At 46.9% G+C, this 18,678-nt stretch overlaps 1 protein-coding gene across 8 annotated transcripts in view; it reads left to right on the top strand.

Annotated features, from left to right (window-relative positions):
* LOC118380691 (adhesion G-protein coupled receptor D2) overlaps window positions 1-18,678 on the top strand; it is a 165,837-nt gene that overhangs the window by 75,982 nt on the left and 71,177 nt on the right. The gene's annotated exons all lie outside the window — the stretch shown is intronic.

Here is an 18,678-nt window from a genome sequence, read left to right as displayed (position 1 = left end):
ACATTCAGCAAGACTGAATGGAAACGGATTTCTTCTTACTGAGGAGATTCAAATGTTTCAATTTAAGCTGACTTCTGATTTGCTTTTGACCAAAGTTAATGGCCTGCAATTACTTGGATATGCTATCACAATACAGTAAGTAGCCTGTTGTTGTCCTTCACAGTGACATATTTGTTTTCACAAGAAAAATACTTCTCTGTAAGATACCTCCCGAAAAACCAAAACAATTACTGACCAAGATTTTTTTTTTTTTTTAAATACATCCAACTTTACTGTCATCTTTATTGGGCCAAAATATTAAAAAATTGTCACACAGGAATAATCATTTTCATTACTTTAGAGAAGTCACCCAGTTTTAAGGAGTGTATGTATGTATGCATGCATTTACTGTATATATGTATGTATACATACATACATACATACATACATACATACATACATACATACATACATACATACATACATACATACATACATACATACATACATACATACATACATACATACAGTTGAAGTCGGAGGTTTACATACACCTTAGCCAAATACATTTAAACTCGGTTTTTCACAATACCTGACAATTAATCCTAAACTTCTGGCCCATGCCATGTTGCCAGGAACTTACTTTTGGCCGTGTGGATTAATTCCAACACCCTGTCTCCCACCTGGAATTCTCGGGGCTGGTTTCCCCGATTGCAGACCTGGGCTTGGGCTGGTTGGGCCTTCTCCATATGTTCCCTTACCACTGGCCATATGGCTGTCATCTGCTCCCTCGTCGTCTCCACGTGCTCTACCACACTGCGTAAGGTGGGCTGGGCTTCCCCCACACCTCCTTGGCAAGGTCCAGTAGGCCGCGTGGCCTCCTCCCGTAGAGGAGTTCGAAAGGGGAAAACCCAGTGGAGGACTGGGGTACTTCTCGGATTGAGAACATTAGGTGGGGTAATATCTGGTCCCAGTTCCTCCCGTCCTGCTCGATGACCTTCCGCAGCATTTGTTTGAGTGTTTTATTGAACCACTTGACGAGCCCATATGTCTGCGGATGAAAGACGGATCTACTTGATCTGCAGGAGAGCACACAAATCTTTCATTAGGTGGGACATAAACTCAGTACCTTCGTCTGTCAGGATCTCGTTTGGGATGCCCACATGGCTAAAGAGGTAGAACAGCTCCCGGGTGATTCCCTTGGATACCGCCGCCTGTAGGGGAATGGCCTCGGGATCACCATGATGTACCGGTGTCCTCGTGCTGTTTTTACCAGGGGTCCCACTATGTCCATGGCGATGCGTTCAAATGGCACAGAGATGATCGGTAGGGTTTCGGAAGTGTGCTTTTGTTGCAGTGAGTTGACACTCCGGGCAGCCGCAAACAGTAGTCTTTCACGGCCCTCCTCACCCCGGGCCAGTGGAACCGGGCGGCGATCCGTTCCCGGGTCTTCTCCATTCCCAGGTGCGCCCCCAACAGGTGGGTGTGGGCCAGCTGAAGAACGGTTCCCACATACCGTCGTCGGGGCACCAACAATACCTCTCAAAGTTCCCCCTGTTGGCGCGACACCTGATACAAAGGGTTATTCTTGATTTGGAAATGGGGGTATCGCCAGTCACTCACCCCCGGGAGTAGCTGTCCATCCACCACTATCACTTGGGCTGCGGTGGCTTTCAAGATGGATCCTCACACTGGGCCGTCCCGAATTGTCCCCTCAGTTAGTCCCCAGCGGGTGTCTTGACTAGCCACTCGAAATCGAGGAGGGGGAGGCTGGGCTTCTCCTCCAGTGGTTCCCCAGGGGGGTCGTGTTCTGGTGCCCCGTCCGACTCCAGACCCGTAGATACAGGTTGGTCAACCGGTTGCTTCCGGGCCGCACAGGCGATGAGTTGTCCCCGCTCTCTTCTTCGACCGGCTCGTATCTTTTTCTTCAGCTCGTGCCCCCACGCGAACAGTGGACAATCCCGTCCCACTAGGAGAGATACCATTTATTAGGGGATTGGAGCGAGCGGTCGCATTCGCACTTTGGTCCGCAGGTAGTATTACTTTTCATTACTTTTCATTACATTTCATTATAGTACAACGGTTTGATTTGTCTAATCTTAGCAATTTCTTCTTAGCTAGCTACATAGCCGTCTTTGTATCAAAGATAATTGCGTAATTATCGTATTTCGTCGTCCTAACGTAGTCTACTGCCCAGCAGCTAGCCACATAGCTAACGTCCACCGTATAGCAGCACCGTAGAAACTATTACACTCAACTGAACGACTTGATTAGTGTAGTGTTAGCTAGCTACATAGTTGTCTTTGCTGCCTTCGTATCCAAGATAATTGTGTAGTTTAGAGTGTGTAGTCTTAGAGTGATTATCTTAATTTACCGAGTTTAGCTAGCCAGCTATTTGTCGTCCTTAACGTAGGAGACACTGCTAGCTAGCTAACAGCTAACAGCTAGCCAACGTCTACCGAATTAACTTCCCACTCAACAACCCGGTCGCATTCCGCTTCGCTCCACAGGTAGTATCACATTTTCATTTCATTTCATTACAGCACAACGGTTTGATTTGCTTGATCGTAGCTAGCTACATAGCTAGCTACATAGCCGTCCTTGTATCAAAGATAATTGTGTAGTCTAGAGCGAATTTTCTAGGTTAGCTAGCCAGCTATTGTCGTTCTTTTAACGCAACGTAACGTAATCAACACTGCTAGCTAGCCCCCGAATAGCTGCACTGTAGAAACTATTACACTCAACGGAACGACTTGATTAGTGTAGTGTCAACAACGCAGCCACTGCCAGCTAGCCTACTTCAGCAGTACTGTATCATTTTAATCATTTTAGTCAATAAGATTCTTGCTACGTAAGCTTAACTTTCTGAACATTCGAGACGTGTAGTCCACTTGTCATTCCAATCTCCTTGCATTAGCGTAGCCTCTTCTGTAGCCTGTCAACTATGTGTCTGTCTATCCCTGTTCTCTCCTCTCTGCACAGACCATACAAACGCTCCACACCGCGTGGCCGCGGCCACCCTAATCTGGTGGTCCCAGCGCGCACGACCCACGTGGAGTTCCAGGTCTCCGGTAGCCTCTGGAACTGCCGATCTGCGGCCAACAAGGCAGAGTTAATCTCAGCCTATGCCTCCCTCCAGTCCCTCGACTTCTTGGCACTGACGGAAACATGGATCACCACAGATAACACTGCTACTCCTACTGCTCTCTCCTCGTCCGCCCACGTGTTCTCGCACACCCCGAGAGCTTCTGGTCAGCGGGGTGGTGGCACCGGGATCCTCGTCTCTCCCAAGTGGTCATTCTCTCTTTCTCCCCTTACCCATCTGTCTATCGCCTCCTTTGAATTCCATGCTGTCACAGTTACCAGCCCTTTCAAGCTTAACATCCTTATCATTTATCGCCCTCCAGGTTCCCTCGGAGAGTTCATCAATGAGCTTGATGCCTTGATAAGCTCCTTTCCTGAGGACGGCTCACCTCTCACAGTTCTGGGCGACTTTAACCTCCCCACGTCTACCTTTGACTCATTCCTCTCTGCCTCCTTCTTTCCACTCCTCTCCTCTTTGACCTCACCCTCTCACCTTCCCCCTACTCACAAGGCAGGCAATACGCTCGACCTCATCTTTACTAGATGCTGTTCTTCCACTAACCCCATTGCAACTCCCCTCCAAGTCTCCGACCACTACCTTGTATCCTTTTCCCTCTCGCTCTCATCCAACACTTCCCACACTGCGCCTACTCGGATGGTATCGCGCCGTCCCAACCTTCGCTCTCTCTCCCCGCTACTCTCTCCTCTTCCATCCTATCATCTCTTCTCTCTGCTCAAACCTTCTCCAACCTATCTCCTGATTCTGCCTCCTCAACCCTCCTCTCCTCCCTTTCTGCATCCTTTGACTCTCTATGTCCCCTATCCTCCAGGCCGGCTCGGTCCTCCCTCCCGCTCCGTGGCTCGACGACTCATTGCGAGCTCACAGAACAGGGCTCCGGGCAGCCAAGCGGAAATGGAGGAAAACTCGCCTCCCTGCGGACCTGGCATCCTTTCACTCCCTCCTCTCTACATTTTACTCCTCTGTCTCTGCTGCTAAAGCCACTTTCTACCACTCTAAATTCCAAGCATCTGCCTCTAACCCTAGGAAGCTCTTTGCCACCTTCTCCTCCCTCCTGAATCCTCCTCCCCCCCTCCTCCCTCTCTGCAGATGACTTCGTCAACCATTTTGAAAAGAAGGTCGACGACATCCGATCCTCGTTTGCTAAGTCAAACGACACCGCTGGTTCTGCTCACACTGCCCTACCCTGTGCTCTGACCTCTTTCTCCCCTCTCTCTCCAGATGAAATCTCGCGTCTTGTGACGGCCGGCCGCCCAACAACCTGCCCGCTTGACCCTATCCCCTCCTCTCTTCTCCAGACCATTTCCGGAGACCTTCTCCCTTACCTCACCTCGCTCATCAACTCATCCCTGACCGCTGGCTACGTCCCTTCCGTCTTCAAGAGAGCGAGAGTTGCACCCCTTCTGAAAAAACCTACACTCGATCCCTCCGATGTCAACAACTACAGACCAGTATCCCTTCTTTCTTTTCTCTCCAAAACTCTTGAACGTGCCGTCCTTGGCCAGCTCTACCGCTTTCTCTCTCAGAATGACCTTCTTGATCCAAATCAGTCAGGTTTCAAGACTAGTCATTCAACTGAGACTGCTCTTCTCTGCATCACGGAGGCGCTCCGCACTGCTAAAGCTAACTCTCTCTCCTCTGCTCTCATCCTTCTAGACCTATCGGCTGCCTTCGATACTGTGAACCATCAGATCCTCCTCTCCACCCTCTCCGAGTTGGGCATCTCCGGCGCGGCCCACGCTTGGATTGCGTCCTACCTGACAGGTCGCTCCTACCAGGTGGCGTGGCGAGAATCTGTCTCCTCACCACGCGCTCTCACCACTGGTGTCCCCCAGGGCTCTGTTCTAGGCCGTCTCCTATTCTCGCTATACACCAAGTCACTTGGCTCTGTCATAACCTCACATGCCCTCTCCTATCATTGCTATGCAGACGACACACAATTAATCTTCTCCTTTCCCCCTTCTGATGACCAGGTGGCGAATCGCATCTCTGCATGTCTGGCAGACATATCAGTGTGGATGACGGATCACCACCTCAAGCTGAACTTCGGCAAGACGGAGCTGCTCTTCCTCCCGGGGAAGGACTGCCCGTTCCATGATCTCGCCATCACGGTTGACAACTCCATTGTGTCCTCCTCCCAGAGCGCTAAGAACCTTGGCGTGATCCTGGACAACACCCTGTCGTTCTCAACTAACATCAAGGCGGTGGCCCGTTCCTGTAGGTTCATGCTCTACAACATCCGCAGAGTACGACCCTGCCTCACACAGGAAGCGGCGCAGGTCCTAATCCAGGCACTTGTCATCTCCCGTCTGGATTACTGCAACTCGCTGTTGGCTGGGCTCCCTGCCTGTGCCACTAAACCCCTACAACTCATCCAGTACGCCGCAGCCCGTCTGGTGTTCAACCTTCCCAAGTTCTCTCACGTCACCCCGCTCCTCCGCTCTCTCCACTGGCTTCCAGTTGAAGCTCGCATCCGCTACAAGACCATGGTGCTTGCCTACGGAGCCGTGAGGGGAACGGCACCTCAGTACCTCCAGGCTCTGATCAGGCCCTACACCCAAACAAGGGCACTGCGTTCATCCACCTCTGGCCTGCTCGCCTCCCTACCACTGAGGAAGTACAGTTCCCGCTCAGCCCAGTCAAAACTGTTCGCTGCTCTGGCCCCCCAATGGTGGAACACACTCCCTCACGACGCCAGGACAGCGGAGTCAATCACCACCTTCCGGAGACACCTGAAACCCCACCTCTTTAAGGAATACCTAGGATAGGATAAGTAATCCTTCTCACCCCCCTAAAAGATTTAGATGCACTATTGTAAAGTGGCTGTTCCACTGGATGTCATAAGGTGAATGCACCAATTTGTAAGTCGCTCTGGATAAGAGCGTCTGCTAAATGACTTAAATGTAAATGTAATACCAGCAACTCTGGTTCTGCACACACCATCATCTGGCAGCTCCCTTGTGGCGTCATGATTTTGGTCCATATGGTTGGATACCGCTTTGTGTCACCAAGAACACTGGTTCAGCAGGCTCGTGGTTACGAGTGTAACCATACTTCCGGAGTGTAATAGAGCTTTCATGTCGTTTCCGTCAACCTTCACCGGGACCATGATTGATTCGTGGTGCAAGAGGTGACAGAGTTCACGGCGTGACCCACCTCGTCTCCGGGGCTTACTGATGGCATTGACTCCTCTCGAGCCTGGCAATTCCAGGCAATGTGCCCCCGGGTGCCACACTCAAAACACCTCCTTTGGTCTCCATCGACCTGGGGTCGTCGGTGGCGGATCAGCCCTACCCCAGCCGTCTCTCCGCGGGTTAGCGGTCCTTTGGACCTGCCGACTGTCTGTTCGGGGTACACAGTGGTGGGGCTGTCCATCCGTCCCCCCAAACGGGTCGCCGACTCGGCCTGGCTCCCGCTCAGCAGGGCTTGAGTGTTCTGATGCGTCACCACTGCTTCCAGGAGGCCCTCCAAGGTCTGGAGCGCGCATAGACTCGCTGCCCTCTTCATATCATGGGGAAGCACCCGTAAGAAGCGACCCAGGACCACTTTGTCAAGGATAGAGAGGGTGGATAAATCGGTTAGGAGCCATGCCCTGGTGATGTGCAGTAGGTCGCTCATCTGGGTTCGGGGGGATGCGTTAGGTACGAACCTCCAGTCCTGGAACAGTTGAGCCCGATGGGCCAAGCTGTACCCGTAGAGGCTGAGTATCTCCAGTTTGAGTCCGTTGTAGTTGGCCGCCTGTTCGTTGTTCAGGTCCCAATACGCCTTTTGGGCATTCCCAGAGAGGAACGGGGCCAGCAGACTTGCCCACTTCGGGCTTGGCCATCCTTCCCATAGCGCTGTCCGTTCAAATGTAGGTATGTTTCGATGTCATCATCTTCCGTTAGTTTGATTAAAAACTGGTTGGGATGTGATTAAGGAGACGCTCCTCCTTGCAGCTTCCTGATTTCCTCAACGAGGCGGACGTTTTGTAGTCGCTGTCCCTCCAGCGTTCGTTCCTGAACTGCCTGTTGTGCTTGTTGGGCCCGGACGAACTGAGCTCTCTGACCACGTTATCAGAATGCCTGCATTCTCCACCACTTGTGGCAGACCAGGGAGACCTGGCATGTCCAGCAGAGGGAGCCATCGCCTCGTGATGTAGACTCCGTCTGCCACCAGGCCTCGACGAGTCACCCCCTGGTGGCTGACCTGCTGTATGCCACAGTACATACATTCATACACATATATACATTCACTGAGGTTCGCTAGCCAGCTATTTGTCGTCCTTAACGTAGGAGACTCTGCTAGCTAGCCAACAGCTAACTGCTAACAGCTAGCCAACGTCTGCTGTTTTGAATTCAACAACCCGGTCAGGTGGTTTCACATTTTCGTTTCATTGCAGTGCAGCGGTTTGATTTGTTTGATCGTGGCTAGCTGCATAGCCGTCTTTGTTTCAAAGATAATTGTGTAGTCTAGACCGATTCCCTAGGTTAGCTAGCCAGCTATTGTCGTTCTTTTAACTCAACGTAACGTAAACAACACTGCTAGCTAGCCAGCTAGCCCCCGAATAGCAGCACTGTAGAATTATTACACTCAACGGAACGACTTGATTAGTGTAGTGTCAACAACGCAGCTACTGCCAGCTAGCCTACTTTAGCAGTACTGTATCATTTTAATCATTTTAGTCAATAAGATTCTTGCTACGTAAGCTTAACTTTCTGAACATTCGAGACGTGTAGTCCGCTTGTCATTCCAATTTCCTTGCATTAGCGTAGCCTTTTCTGTAGCCTGTCAACTATGTGTCTGTCTATCCCTGTTCTCTCCTCTCTGCACAGACCATACAAACGCTCCACACCGCGTGGCCGCGACCACCCTAACCTGGTGGTCCCAGCGCGTACGACCCACGTGGAGTTCCAGGTCTCTGGTAGCCTCTGGAACTGCCAATCTGCGGCCAACAAGGCAGAGTTCATCTCAGCCTATGCCTCCCTCCAGTCCCTTGACTTCTTGGCACTGACGGAAACATGGATCACCACAGATAACACTGCTACTCCTACTGCTCTCTCCTCGTCCGCCCACGTGTTCTCGCACACCCCGAGAGCTTCTGGTCAGCGGGGTGGTGGCACCGGGATCCTCATCTCTCCCAAGTGGTCTTTCTCTCTTTCTCCCCTTACCCATCTGTCTATTGCCTCCTTTGAATTCCATGCTGTCACAGTTACCAGCCCTTTCAAGCTTAACATCCTTATCATTTATCGCCCTCCAGGTTCCTCGGAGAGTTCATCAATGAGCTTGATGCCTTGATAAGCTCCTTTCCTGAGGACGGCTCACCTCTCACAGTTCTGGGCGACTTTAACCTCCCCACGTCTACCTTTGACTCATTCCTCTCTGCCTCCTTCTTTCCACTCCTCTCCTCTTTTGACCTCACCCTCTCACCCTCCCCCTACTCACAAGGCAGGCAATACGCTTGACCTCATCTTTACTAGATGCTGTTCTTCCACTAACCTCATTGCAACTCCCCTCCAAGTCTCCGACCACTACCTTGTATCCTTTTCCCTCTCGCTCTCATCCAACACTTCCCACACTGCCCCTACTCGGATGGTATCGCGCCGTCCCAATCTTCGCTCTCTCTCCCCCGCTACTCTCTCCTCTTCCATCCTATCTTCTCTTCCCTCTGCTCAAACTTTCTCCAACCTATCTCCTGATTCTGCCTCCTCAACCCTCCTCTCCTCCCTTACTGCATCCTTTGACTCCCTATGTCCCCTATCCTCCAGGCCGGCTCGGTCCTCCCCTCCCGCTCCGTGGCTCGACGACTCATTGCGAGCTCACAGAACAGGGCTCCGGGCAGCCGAGCGGAAATGGAGGAAAACTCGCCTCCCTGCGGACCTGGCATCCTTTCACTCCCTCCTCTCTACATTTTCCTCCTCTGTCTCTGCTGCTAAAGCCACTTTCTACCATTCTAAATTCCAAGCATCTGCCTCTAACCCTAGGAAGCTCTTTGCCACCTTCTCCTCCCTCCTGAATCCTCCCCCCTCCCTCCTCCCTCTCTGCAGATGACTTCGTCAACCATTTTGAAAAGAAGGTCGATGACATCCGATCCTCGTTTGCTAAGTCAAACGACACCGCTGGTTCTGCTCACACTGCCCTACCCTATGCTCTGACCTCTTTCTCCCCTCTCTCTCCAGATGAAATCTCGCGTCTTGTGACGGCCGGCCGCCCAACAACCTGCCCGCTTGACCCTATCCCCTCCTCTCTTCTCCAGACCATTTCCGGAGACCTTCTCCCTTACCTTACCTCGCTCATCAACTCATCCCTGACCGCTGGCTACGTCCCTCCCGTCTTCAAGAGAGCGAGAGTTGCACCCCTTCTGAAAAAACCTACACTCGATCCCTCCGATGTCAACAACTACAGACCAGTATCCCTTCTCTCTTTTCTCTCCAAAACTCTTGAGCGTGCCGTCCTTGGCCAGCTCTACCGCTATCTCTCTCAGAATGACCTTCTTGATCCAAATCAGTCAGGTTTCAAGACTAGTCATTCAACTGAGACTGCTCTTCTCTGTATCACGGAGGCGCTCCGCACTGCTAAAGCTAACTCTCTCTCCTCTGCTCTCATCCTTCTAGACCTATCGGCTGCCTTCGATACTGTGAACCATCAGATCCTCCTCTCCACCCTCTCCGAGTTGGGCATCTCCGGCGCGGCCCACGCTTGGATTGCGTCCTACCTGACAGGTCGCTCCTACCAGGTGGCGTGGCGAGAATCTGTCTCCTCACCACGCGCTCTCACCACTGGTGTCCCCAGGGCTCTGTTCTAGGCCCTCTCTTATTCTCGCTATACACCAAGTCACTTGGCTCTGTCATAACCTCACATGGTCTCTCCTATCATTGCTATGCAGACGACACACAATTAATCTTCTCCTTTCCCCCTTCTGATGACCAGGTGGCGAATCGCATCTCTGCATGTCTGGCAGACATATCAGTGTGGATGACGGATCACCACCTCAAGCTGAACCTCAGCAAGACGGAGCTCCTCTTCCTCCCGGGGAAGGACTGCCCGTTCCATGATCTCGCCATCACGGTTGACAACTCCATTGTGTCCTCCTCCCAGAGCGCTAAGAACCTTGGCGTGATCCTGGACAACACCCTGACGTTCTCAACTAACATCAAGGCGGTGTCCCGTTCCTGTAGGTTCATGCTCTACAACATCCGCAGAGTACGACCCTGCCTCACACAGGAAGCGGCGCAGGTCCTAATCCAGGCACTTGTCATCTCCCGTCTTGATTACTGCAACTCGCTGTTGGCTGGGCTCCTGCCTGTGCCATTAAACCCCTACAACTCATCCAGAACGCCGCAGCCCGTCTGGTGTTCAACCTTCCCAAGTTCTCTCACGTCACCCCGCTCCTCCGCTCTCTCCACTGGCTTCCAGTTGAAGCTCGCATCCGCTACAAGACCATGGTGCTCGCCTACGGAGCTGTGAGGGGAACGGCACCTCAGTACCTCCAGGCTCTGATCAGGCCCTACACCCAAACAAGGGCACTGCGTTCATCCACCTCTGGCCTGCTCGCCTCCCTACCACTGAGGAAGTACAGTTCCCGCTCAGCCCAGTCAAAACTGTTCGCTGCTCTGGCCCCCAATGGTGGAACAAACTCCCTCACGACGCCAGGACAGCGGAGTCAATCACCACCTTCCGGAGACACCTGAAACCCCACCTCTTCAAGGAATACCTAGGATAGGGTAAGTAAGGGTAAGTAATCCTTCTCACCCCCTTCTCCCCCAACAAGATTTAGATGCAAGTGGCTGTTCCACTGGTTGTCATAAGGTGTATGCACCAATTTGTAAGTCGCTCTGGATAAGAGCGTCTGCTAAATGACTTAAATGTAAATGTAAATGTAAATATATATATATATATATACATACAGTACCAGTCAAAAGTTTGGAGACATTGTACATTGTAGAATAATAGTGAAGACATAAAAACTATGAAAGAACATATATTGAATCATGTAGTAACAAAAAAAGTGTTAAACAAATCCAAATATATTTTATATTTGAGATTCTTCAAAGTAGCCACCCTTTGCCTCAATGACAGCTTTGCACTCTTGGCATTCTCTTAACCAGCTTCATGAAATAGTCACCTGGAAAGCATTTATATTAACAGGTGTGCCTTCTTAAAAGTTAATTTGTGGAATTACTTTCCTTCTTAATGCATTTGAGCCAATCAGTTGTGTTGTGACAAGGTAGGGGTGGTGCACAGCCCTATTTGGTAAAAGACCAAGTCCATATTATGTCAAGAACAGCTCAAATAAGCAAATAGAAACAATGAAGGTCAGTCAATGCGGAACATTTCAAGAACTTTGAAAGTGTCTTCAAGTGCAGTCACAAAAACCATCAAGCGCTATGATGAACCTGCTCTCATGAGGACTGCCACAGGAAAGGAAGACCCAGAGTTACCTCTGGTGCAGATGATAAGTTCATTAGAGTTACCAGCCTCATAAATTACATCCCAAATAAATGCTTCAGAGTTCAAGTAACAGACACATTGCAACATCAACTGTTCAGAGGAGACTGCGTGAATCAGGCCTTCATGGTCAAATTGATGCAAAGAAACCACTACTAAAGGACACCAATAAGAAGAACATACGTTATTTTATTTTATCATTCTTGTCCCAAGCAAGAAAATACTTATTTGGGCCAAGAAACACGAGGAGTGGACATTAGACCGGTAGGAATCTGTCCTTTGGTCAAATCCTTTGGTCCAAATATGTGTTTTTGGTTCCAACCGCCGTGTCTTTGTGAGATGTGGAGTAGGTGAACGGATGATTTCTGCATGTGTAGTTCCCACCGTGAAGCACGGAGGAGGAGGTGTGGGGGTGATATGCTGATGACACCGTTTGTGATTTATTTAGAATTCAAGAGACACAGCATATCTGCAACAATATGCCATCCCATCTGGTTGGTGCTTAGTACGACTATCCTTAGTTTTTCAACAGGACAATGACCCAATACACCTCCAAGCTGTGTAAGGACTATTTGACTTAGAAGGAGGGTGATGGAGTCAGATGACCTACGCCTCCACAATCACCCGATCTCAACCCAATTTAGATTGTTTGGGATGAGTTGGACCGCAGAGTGAAGGAAAAGCAGCCAACAAGTGCTCAGCATATGTGGGAACTCCTTCAAGACTGTTGGAAAAGCATTCCAGGTGAAGCTGGTTGAGAGAATGCCAAGCGTGTGTAAAGCTGTCATCAAGGCAACGGATGGCTACTTTTGGTTACTACATGATTCCAAATATGTTATTTCATAGTTTTGATGTCTTCAATATTATTCTACAATGTAGAAAATAGTAAAAATAAAGAAAAACCCTTGAATGAGTAGGGGTCCAAACTTTTGACTTGTACTGTGTATATGTATATATATATATACACATACCTTAGAACTGGGTGACTTCTATCAATGCAGCAAGGATGCATAAAAAATATAATCTTCTGATGCTATGACTTAGTGGGCAAGGTCATTGTCACTGGGGCACAGTACAATGTCCCCTCTTCCTCTCCATCACCCCCCTCTCCATCCCCGTCTTTCCGCCCCCCTCCCTCCATCACAGGAGTCCACGCAGTATGTGACCGCAAGAGTCAGGACACCTCTCCTCCCTTATTTTTTTTTATCATTCTGCTCTACAGAGAGGTGTGAAGAGGTGTCCCTGAGTCATAGCACTGCATTGACATAGCAGACGCATTGGCCTGACCCCCCACATTGTAAAATAAATCATTGTCACATTCTTGCTTAAGTGGCTTTTTTAGTGTGCAGGAATCAATTTTCTTACTTCAAGTTCTCCTTGACCTCTGGGTCTTCACAATTTGTGAGCAACCCATTTACACGTTCTGCTTTTCAAAAGGGGTTTTGTAAATACTAAACGTAATAATCTTCCCTTTTTTTTTATCTCCCTCTTTTCTCGCGCTCTGGCCTTTTTTTTGCTTTTTTGACGCTGCTTAAAGGTGTGACAGAAAATACTGGCAGCTTCACGTTTCGCCCTCTGACACCCAAAGGAAATTTGTGTCTAATAGAAAAAAAATGCAAAAAGCTGAATAGAACGATCAAAGTTTTTGTGTGTGTGTGTGTGTGTGTGTGTCTGACTAGGGGTAAATCAGATCATTAAGGAGCGGAAAGGAGAGGCCAGAGTGAGAAGTTCTGTTCTGTCTTCTCTCATTTAAGCAAACCAGTCCAGATCACCAGGGAAGGTAACATCCAATGACCTCCCTTTGGATTAAATTATCTCATATGTGACAAGACAGAGAGAGAAAGTTTTGTTTATTAGGATCCCTTCCTGGGGTCCACATAAAACGTATAAACACATGACGAAGTACAGAACGGTAATAGACAAGAACAACATAACATATTACAAGGGACAACAAAAATACTATTTACACACTATTCATATATACACATATTCATATTCTTATATACAGTACAGTTAAATTAGATCTTTAGAAAGAGAAGAGGTGCTGTGATACAACCAATACTTTTTTTTATATCTGTATTTTAAAGCTAAACTTGCTTTTTACCTGAGTGTAACCTCTGGTGGCAGAGAATTCCATGATGACATGTCTCTATACATAACTGAGCGATCCATTCAATCTGTCTTTGGTTTATGCACCGTGAAGAAATCGATAGTGTGGTGTCTGGTGGGGTATGTACAGTGCTTTCAGAAAGTATTCACACCTCTGGCTTTTTCCATGTTTTGTTGTGTTACAGCCTGAATTGAAAATGTATTACATTGTGATTGGTGTCACTGGTCTACACACAATACCCCATAAGGTAAATGTGGAATTATGTTTATAGAATTCTTTACAAATGAATTAAAATGCAAAGCTGAAATGTCTTCAGTCAATAAGTATTCAACCCCTTTGTTATGGCATGCCTGAATAAGTTCAGGAGTAAACGTTTGCTTAACAAGTCACATGAAAGTTGCATGGACTCACTCTGTGTGCAATAATAGTGTTTAACGTGATTTTTGAATGACTACCTCATCTCTGTACCCCACACATACAATTATCTGTAAGGTCTCTCAGTCGAGTAGTGAATTTCAACCAGAAAGACCAGGGAGGTTTTTTAATGCCTCACAAAGAAGGGCACCTATTTGTAGATGGGTAAAAATAAATAAAGGCTGACATTGAATATCCCTTTGAGCATGGTGAAGTTATTACAGTGTAAGTGTACTGTAGCAATATACCCAGACACTGCAAAGATACAGGCATCCTTCCTAACTTGCCGGAAAGGAAGGAAACCGCTCAGGGATTTCGCCATGAGGCCAATGGTGACTTTAAAACAGCTACAGAGTTTAATGTCTGTGATAGGAGAATATTTAGGATGGATCAACAACATTATAGTTACTCCACAATAATAACCTAATTGACAGAGTGAAAATAAGGAAGCCTATACAGAATAAAAAATATTGCAAAACATGCATCCTGTTTGCAATTAAGGCACTAAAGTTAAAGTGCAAATAAATGTGGCAAAGAAATTACCTTTATGTCCTGAATACAAAGTGTGTTTGGGGCAAATCCAACACAACTCATCACTGAATACCACTCTTCATATTTTCAAGCATGTTGGTGGCTGTATCATGTTATGGGTATGCTTGTCATTGGCAAGGACTATGGAGTTTTTTTAGGATAAAAAGAAATGGAACGGGCCTCCCGGGTGGCGCAGTGGTTAAGGACGCTGTACTGCAGCGCCAGCTGCGCCACCAGAGACTCTGGGTTCGCACCCGGGCTCTGTCGTAACCGGCCGCGACCGTGAGGTCCGTGGGGCGACGCACAATTGGCCTAGCGTCGTCCGGGTTAGGGAGGGTTTGGCTGGTAGGGAAATCCTTGTCTCATCGCGCACCAGCGACTCCTATGGTGGGCCGGGCGCAGTGCGCGCTAACCAAGGTTGCCAGGTGCATGGTGTTTCCTCTGACACATTGGTGCGGCTGGCTTCCGGGTTGGATGGCACTGTGTTAAGAAGCAGTGTGCCTTGGTTGGGTTGTGTATCGGAGGACGAATGACTTTCAACCTTCGTCTCTCCCGAGCCCGTACGGGAGTTGTAGCAATGAGACAATTGTCCCATGTCCCACGAAATTGGGGAGAAAAAGGGGTAAAAATTCAACAACGAAAAAAAAGAAGAAATGGAACATAGCTAGCCACAGGCAGGAAAACCTGGTTTAGTCTTCTTTTCAACAGACACTGGGAGATATTATTCACCTTTCAGCAGGACAATAACCTAAAGGCCAAATATTGCTTACCAAAAATAAATGGAATTTTCCTGATTGGCCTTGTTACAGTTTTGATTTAAATTGGCTTGAAAATCTATGGCAGGGCTTTAAAATGTCAACAACCAACTTGACCGAGCTTGAATATTTTTATGTGCAAATATTGTACAATCCAGGTGTGCAAAGCACACATGTTTCTTAACAAGAGTAAAAGAGAAGTAGTCCATTTTCTCCTCAACCCTCAGCAAGGAAAGACTACCATGCATGTTGTTGATGTTAGTTCCCTGAATACAGTTAATGGCAAGGCTGCACCTGACCATATTACCGGACAGTAATCAAGATGGGACAAGATCAAAGCCTGATCAACTAGTACAGTGGATCTTTCTGTCAAAAACGCAGGACATCTTTTTATAACAGACATACTGTACCTCTCCCCATTTCCACAACAACTTTGTGAGTATTACTTTGTCAAACTGACCATCCAATGTTACTGCGACGAGTTCAGCTTCTTCAACTTGTTCAATGGTCACATTCTTTATGCACAACTCCAGTTGAGGCTTAGGTCGAAGATAATGCTCTGAACCAAATACAATGTATTTGGTTTTAGATGTATTTAAGACCAGTTTATTGTTAATTACTTCTGATCTGAAACTGACTGCTACTCCTTGCTAAGAGTCTCAGTGAGCTCACTCTCTGTAGGTGCTGATGTGTGGAGTGTGCAACGATCAGCACACGTAGTCATTTGAGCTTATCTGATGATAGAGAACCCTCCCATTGAAGAATACTCTCCTGAGTTCTATTGGATAAGTAACTCTCCAACCATTTGATGGCAGGTGATGTCAAGTCATACATAACAAGTGATTTTCTTTCAAATAACAAATGAGATCCAACTATCATCTTATTATCATGTCTTTTAGACAATCATCAGTCATCTGAGTCAGTGGAGTACAAGTTGAGCGCCCTTTGTTCAAACAAATACAATGAGAGAGGAAGACATAAAGAGGAGAGAGCACGTGTATGAATTTGACTCTTAAGTGTTGACATTCATCTTCTCTTCCTCCGATAAGTGGAGAGTTGCCAGATGGTATCCCCTTAGATCAGGGGTGCTCAAATACTATTTCAGAAGGTCCAGTCACACAAATTTCCCATGTGGCAAAGGCCTGGATGGATATTGTAATTTATTTATTCATTTTAATAGCTTGGGACCTGCGGTCCATTGGTCTTGTTACGTTCATTTTCTTTTAGCAACATTGGTGTTGGCAAAGAATTACATATAGAATCAGGGATATGTGTGGGATCTCTATGCGTGTACACACCAGTGGATTATATTGAACCGTCTTATATCACTGTATAGGAGTAGGTAACACAATTGAATCATGTTCAGTAATGAACCATTTATTATAAAGTGTTACTCAGCATTATTGTTTGAGAACAGTGATAGATCGTATGTATTTGTTCTATGTTATTTGATTCAAATGGTCCCTTAAATCTAAATGCCAATATGAACAATTACATCAATGAGTAGTGTGCGTTTTATTGTCAATTAGAGTTACATGCTACACAGATTGCAATGAATAGATTGCAATGAAAGTTGAAAAGATTCAATCAAATTCTAATTGATTGAAACTTACCAAAATGTTCTAAAATGTACTGTGCATTTTAATGCAAAGCTGGAAATATTCTTGTTGTTTGCAGGTTTCATAATTAGGAAAACACAATGTTACATATATCATACCCACTGATATTACACTCACATATATTTAATTACATGATTGAATGATTACATAATTTATCCCAATTCACTTTTTCTCCTTGGTCAGCTCTTCATCCTCCTCTTTGATTACTTTCTATTTCAATCAACTCTTAAGGATGTCGGCAGGTGTGTGTACATGCACGTCTTTCATGTGCTAATCGTTTTTCTCCCGTTTACAACGGAGACTCGCGGTTACATCCCTGCAAAATCTTCAGGCAACAGAAATCCTTAACCGCATAACAATCGTCTAAAACAATGCCCTTCCCCTTCATTGTCAAATGATTCATTAAGTCAATGTCACTTAATTGCCTCTCGTCTTTTCTTTTATGCTATCGAAATAACCAGGATTTCCCCTTTAACAGCGGTCGGTAAACATTATCACAACGCATCTCAAACGCATTTCAAATGCTCGGCAGGTCAATGTCACGTAATTTCCTCAGCTTTGATATGAACAAAAACACCAGGATTCCCCGTGAATATCGCTGTGAAAACATTATCTAAACTCATCTCAAACGCTCGCCGCTCCTCATCCCGTCAGGATTAATAGGGGTGTGGAATATGACACTGCTCTGTTGATTCTGCCTGTCAGGAGCCTTCTGCTCTCTTCATTATGGGCCCGCTCAGCGATTGTGTGTATGCAAAACATCCCCCTGCCACACACACATAGACGGACACACACACACTATTTTTAGTGTGTGTATTTCAGTGTGGCGTCATAAATTATGACATGCCGCAGCCTAATGAAGCCATAAGAAATAATGCATATTCACTAATGGAGCGGGCTGCCCCTGAGTGCGCCGGAGCCCGTAACAAATTTACAGTGTATGGTGACAGCAACCAGCTTCATTGAAGAAAACGTCATTGGACGGAAATGCTTCACAGTTACAGTAGTAAACAGGATCGATATAATACAGATCAGTAAATCCTGAACTTGTCTTTTGTTGTTGTTATAAGCATGCATGAGCCTTTAAAATGTATTGTAAGGCTTATGATATTTGATTGTCTCTCCATGTAGGACGTTTTTAACTGACTCAAAATAGTTTTAGTCAAGTTGGTAACGAGACATAAGGGGTCATACATGCTTATGCCAAGTCTTTCGACGCATAATAACAGCATTGGGATGCATTACTCCTGCAGGCTTTAACATAAAGTTGTAACACAATTTTAAATGTAGCCAATTTGTAGGAAGAGGTATGATGAAATGAATCGCACAAAATATATTATGAATAAAAAATGTAATTTTAAAGCATTCCATTGGAAACCTTAAACACATTCTACTAATGTTAATAGCCAGTTTTAGGGAAATATCTATCAGTAATTCAGTTGATGACTTTCAAGTGAATCCTTGCCTTGCTATTGTTACTTTAGTAGCTCCATTTTCATGTAAACCAAATTCTACTGAAACAATAAATATATATACAAAAAAATAGCCTACAATGTAATATGCATTCATACTGTAAATATACCCTGCCCAAAACATTTAACCACCAAAAAAAGAGATGTAATCTATGTGTGCAACAAAACAGCACTATTGGATACTGTTCCACACTGCAAATGTAATCTGTTCTGCTAGTGCAACCCTTTCCCCCTATAGCTCCATTTGTTGGTTCCCCTTGCCATGTGA

The sequence above is a fragment of the Oncorhynchus keta genome, chromosome 1, assembly GCF_023373465.1.
Source record: "Oncorhynchus keta strain PuntledgeMale-10-30-2019 chromosome 1, Oket_V2, whole genome shotgun sequence".
NCBI lineage: Eukaryota > Metazoa > Chordata > Actinopteri > Salmoniformes > Salmonidae > Oncorhynchus > Oncorhynchus keta.
This window is presented reverse-complemented; position numbering and strand designations above follow the sequence as displayed.